We start from the raw sequence: 5833 nt of genomic DNA, 5'->3' as shown, positions 1-5833 counted from the left end.
CGATATCAATAAAAATCAACTTGTGGTCAAACTTTAAAATCTTTAAGCCTTTAGGCTTCTAGTTTTTGCCAACTGGCGATAATTCAAGTTAGGGACCTCCAAATGGAATTACGAGCATACACCCAAGTCCTAAATCACGATACGGACCTACCAGAACTGTTAAAACACTGATCCGAGTCTGTTTGCTCAAAATATTGACCAAAGTCAACTCAGTTGAGTTTTAAGGCTCTATTTCACATTTTAATCAATTTTTCATATAACAACTTTCCGAAAAATTATACAGACTGTGCACGCAAGTCGAGGAATGATGAATAGTATTTTTTAAGGTCTTAGAATACATAAATAATTATTAAATTTAAAGATGACCTTTTGGATTATCACATCTGGTCTCTGTCCCCAAATCTAACTTCGTCTCTTTTTTCTTCTCTCTCGGATCCCCTCTCTTTTCTCCTGCCCTTTTTGACTCCCCCCCCCCCCGACTTTTTACCAATTAAAAAGTGGTAAAAAATTTAAATATGATCAAAAATTAGGTGATCACAGTCAATTTATGAAAAAATAATGCGTCATGTAACCAAAATGTCACGTGACATCGCTTCAAGGAAGGTGCCTATGCCCCTGACCACGGTCATGAAGGTAAGACTCAAGTTAGAATTCAAGTTCTAACATAAGAAAGTGTTGCAATATTTCATTCACTCATTTTGGTTGGTATACCCCTCTACTTTCGAAAATGGTCTAAAAATACCCCTTCGTTATACTATTGGGTTATCTATACCCCTGCAGTCATACTTTGGGTTCAAATATACCCCTCATTTAAACGGAGGGATACGTGTCATCGTCCTGTTGGTCAATTCTAAATATCTCCTAATTAATTAAAAAGACTCATTACCCATACCCGAAAAATAATTTTTTAAAGTAATTTTTTTTTTTGTAAAAACTAGAAAAAACTGAAATTATTTTTACTAAAAACTGAAAAATTATTTTTTTCAGTTTTTACAAAAATATTGCTTTAGAAAAAACTAAAAAATATTTTCTAAAACAATATTTTTATAAAAACTAAAAAGAAAAGATCTGAAAATCAATTTTCTAAAGTAGTTTTTTTTGTAAAAATTAGAAAAAAACTGAATTTTGTTTTTACTAAAAACTGAAAAAAATAAAAATATTTGTTTTCCATTTTTTTACAAAAAAACTGCTTTAAAAAAGCTGAAAACTATTTTCTAAAACTATATTTTTATAAAAACTGGAAAAAAAAACTAAAAAGCAGTTTTCTAAAGCAATGTTTTTTGTAAAAACTGAAAAAACAAATATTTTCTTTTTTTTTTCAGTTTTTAATTAAAAATATTTCAGTTTTTAATTGTTTTAGAAAATTATTTTTCAGTTTTGTTTTCAGTTTTTACAAAAATATTATTTTAGAAAATATTTTTCAGTTTTTTTAAAGCAGTGTTTTTGTAAAAACTGGAAAAAAAATATTTTTATTTTTTTAGTTTTTAGTAAAAAAGAAAATTTAGTTTTTTCAAGTTTTTACAAAAAAAAAAAAAAAAATTCGGGTATGGGTAATGGGTCTTTTTAATTAATTAGGAGATATTTAGAATTGACCAACCAGACGATGACACGTGTCCCTCCGTTTAAATGAGGGGTATATTTGAACCCAAAGTATGACTAGATAACCCAATAATATAACGAGGGTATTGTTAGACCATTTTCGAAAGTAGAGGGGTATATTTGGCCCTTTGCCGTTTTGGTTTTAACTCATACTCTAAACTGACAATAATTGCTAGTAACATATAAATGAAGAAGATGTCAACATTATTACTTAGAAGCTAACTCTCGCACTCCTAAAACATAGTGGGGGAAATGGGCTTTGATAAAAACTTGCACTAGCTTGAACATCAAAAAGATTCATACTGCATTCATGGCCACAAGTAATTGGTAAATAGTAGTGATCATGAGACTGTTTGAAGCATGGCCAGAATAAGATGAAGCACTTGAATGCCCACCTCTCGTCCCTTTCATGGCTTGTCGTCCGCCTTCTTCTCCTCCTGCATCACCTCCTCCGCCAGCATCTCCTCCTCCTTCTCCGGCCACGGAAGGTATAAGTAGGCCTAACACTAGTGTAAGTAGGGCTAACACATTGGTTCGTGGAAATAAACCTTGCCTATTCTTCTTTATCTTTCTATTGGACTCGAGAGTAATTGATTGAGACAGCAAACAAGGAATGCTAGTGATTAAGGGAATCAATTGTGAAGAAAGAAAGAATTAGTGAAATAAAGCAACAAATTTGGCAGCTATATAAGGGAAACAATATTTGACTCTTATTTTCGGTTGCTAGTAACGCTAATATATTGGCTTTTCCTTTTCGTATAGGAAAAGGACTTTCATATTTCCATAAATAAACATTTTCATGTTAGGATTTGAATTATATGGATTGACACTATCGTTGAATTTTAAGTTGTGATAGTAGGCCAATTATCAGTTTTACCAAATTATCAATTAATGCTTTTGATAAGTTTTATCTATAATTATCTCACAAATGACATTTTGTAAATATTTTACGGGCTTTTTATGCGTTGAACTTAAACTCTTAATATTATCTGTGAGAAATTTTTGGAATAGAGAGTTTTAAGAGAAACACGAAATGTTAAATTAGGTGTTAATTAACACATTATTAATTTTTGCTTCTACACCTCAGAAAATTAATCTAACATTTTCTCGGACTCGCATGATATAAATAAGAGTTTGCATTCACTTATATAGTGTAAAACAGATCGCCTAAAAGATAAAGTGTGACATACAAAACATGACAAGTTATCTGTTACAATATGTTAAAATATAATTAATTAATAATCCCACTTCTACTCCCTAATTTTAAGCATTTTACTTGGATGCTTACAAACTAAAAACAATGTTGTGTTACTAATTTGCACTAATTAGATTACTATATATGTCTTAGATACCTAAATTAAAGAGGAGCTATGCTAATCATGAGATAGTTAATTAAGTGACTGTATATATATAAAAGGAAAAAGAGTAAAAAAAAAAATACCCCTTTGTCATGTAAAATATCTTAATTTTGACATTACTAGCAAATCTTCTCGTACTTGTCCTTTATCCTAGAGAATCTCCAATTTGAACTGTAACCGAGGATAATTTAAAACTATAAAGTGAAGGGCAAATACGAAATGATTTATATCAACAAGGATATGAATGATGCCAAAGTATGACGGCTGAAAAATTAAGATATTTTTATACCATAGTAGAATAAATTCGGACTTGTGACCACGGTAAAACAAGTAAATAACAAAAAACAAAAGGCACGGAAACTAGCTTAAAGTGACAACGATCACTAACATATGAATAAAGATGTGGACATGTGGTCAATATTATTAGTTAGAAGCTAATTCCTAAACTGGTCCAACAAGTTTCAGTCGAAACTACTCCTACTCCTATAACATAAGAATTAGGAAATCGACTGCGACTACAATATTATGCATCTATAGCTACGAAATACATCGTAGATAAATATGAAAAATTTCGTGGTTAAACACTTTAGCTAAAAAGAAAAAATTCCGTAGCATTCATAGCAAGAAGTAACGTAATTAAAATTTAGCTACAAACTTTAGATGATTTGTGGCTAAGGACTAATACATATTGCTACGAATTGTTTTGTGTTGTAGCTATATTGGTAAACTTTTTTGCCAAGAAATATATACTTATCGCAAATAAGTTTTTTCTTTTGCCACGACAAATAAAGTATGTAGCAATCTTTATATTGTAGCCACAAGATGTTCTACTGTGGCAAAAAGTTTAATTTATTTGTCATGAAAACTTAACTTTTATGGCTATTTTTATAGTTTAATCTCGTGGCAATAGCACTTATATTTAGTTACTAGTTAAAAAAAATTATAGCTGTGAATCCATTCTTTTGCCATGAAATGTATAGATTTATAGCTAATTTGTTTTTGCATTTGCTACAAAAAGTAAAAATATATATATCCATATTCTTGTTACGTGGCAATTATATATATTTATCTACGCATCAATAATTCTATTGCTACAAATTGAAGAATTTGCCATAAGCATTGTTAGGCACAAGAATTTTTAAGCTAAGAAACCAAATCTTTTAGATTCCAAAATAGGTTTCAAATTACACATAATTATATATTCAAAATTTCAAAACATTTACAATACATAATTCTCTATGAATCGGATCGTTCTAGCAATATTTTGCTTGAGACCAAAAGCCGTACAATCTTCTTCTTTTTCGTCTTTCATTGCTTCAACTACACCTTAGTCTGATCAATATCGGACTTAGCTTGATATTGCTACTCTAATGATTCCACAATTTGCCTGTCAGTTTTGATAAATTAAATTAATACTAGGAAACAAAAAATAATTGATCATATATATATACTTTATTAATAGATTTAGAATGATCATTTTTTTAGAAAAACATTATAGATTACCTTCTCTCTCTCTCTCTCTCTCTCACACACACATATATATAAATATATAATTAGTACTAACTTTACTAATATCTCCTTAATATGCTTATATGACCAATTTTATAAGATAATGAAACTCTCAATAATCTTAAAACGGATAGTAAAGATCCAAATATTTCAGAATACAATTCAATCTTTTGTCCTAGAAGTTTCTTTTAACAAAAGCTTAGCTCATCAAGGAACAATCATGTAGCCCTATATTATCATTTCATGGAAGAATTATAGGAAAGGAACCCACAGATATATTAACATGAGCAACAATAGGTGTAGGAAATACCAATAGAACTCACGTCGATGAAAGCGGAATATCGGTTAAAAATCCGTAATCACCTAAAACCACCTAGGAAAAGGATCAAAATTAATTTCATAAAAAATGATTAAAAGCATTTTCTGAATCAAATTTCAGAAGCTTCAACCATAAATGATAAATTGTTACTGATATACCAATCTAATAATGAACATAAAAATTAAAAAATTTCTCCTTCCAATTTTTCTTTTCCCAATTAACTAAGAAGATGAATAAAGATACTCTAGCATAAGTGACAAATAAAGTTTGCTGTACACATTGAAAATAATAAAAAGGAAGAAATAAAGTAACCAAAGAAACATATATATATATATATATATATATATACACATGTTAGTGGTTAGTGACAAAAATTGAGATTTAAAGAAGATAGAGACATACCTTCACTATTGGATGACGAAGGAGTTGGGAAATGGGAGAGGGTGTGGCGGCTGGAGAGATAAAACAAAGGTGAGGGGCTAGGTTTTGGGGGTCTCATTCTTCCTTTATATCCCTATCTTTTACTCCTATTTTTAACTTTTTTATGTACAAATATTATAAATGTAGATAAATATTTAATTTACATTACACATAGCAGAATAAATTAAATATTTTCATGAATAAAGTTTTATTATTATTCAAATAGAATATAATTGGTAATCATTATAATTAGATACATAGTTGTTTAAATGTGATATATTAGATAAAAAAAAATTGAATTCAATAAAATACCTCGTGATTTACTAATCTCGTTGAACTTAATGTGATAATTACTTTGACAGCCAAAAAGATGGTAATACTTTATTTAATAAAGGACCAAACCATTATAAATATATTTATTGTCTAGTTAAATATATATAATTAGTTATACAATGAGCTTATAGTTATTTAAATTCTATATAATTAATTATTTACACATTAATTAGACATAATTAAATTTTTACTTTAATTATAATTGGAACTTATAGTTATAGGTAATACTTACTTAATAACACTTATAATATAATTATTTTTGTTATGGACTTCAATATCAACCATATTAAATTCT

At 28.8% G+C, this 5833-nt stretch overlaps 1 long non-coding RNA gene across 1 annotated transcript; it reads right to left on the bottom strand.

Moving 5' to 3' along the window:
• Positions 1-1754: 1754 nt before the first annotated feature.
• Positions 1755-5308, bottom strand: LOC104109863 (uncharacterized). Its single transcript, XR_011415244.1, has 3 exons — positions 5188-5308; positions 4777-4839; positions 1755-2069 (listed from the first exon to the last, which is right to left on the bottom strand). It is a non-coding gene; the product is annotated as an uncharacterized lncRNA (long non-coding RNA).
• Positions 5309-5833: the final 525 nt, after the last annotated feature.

This window comes from Nicotiana tomentosiformis, chromosome 4 (assembly GCF_000390325.3).
Source record: "Nicotiana tomentosiformis chromosome 4, ASM39032v3, whole genome shotgun sequence".
Taxonomy (NCBI): Eukaryota; Viridiplantae; Streptophyta; class Magnoliopsida; order Solanales; family Solanaceae; genus Nicotiana; species Nicotiana tomentosiformis.
The sequence above is the reverse complement of the archived record's forward strand: the minus strand, read 5'-3'. Positions and strand labels throughout refer to the sequence as shown.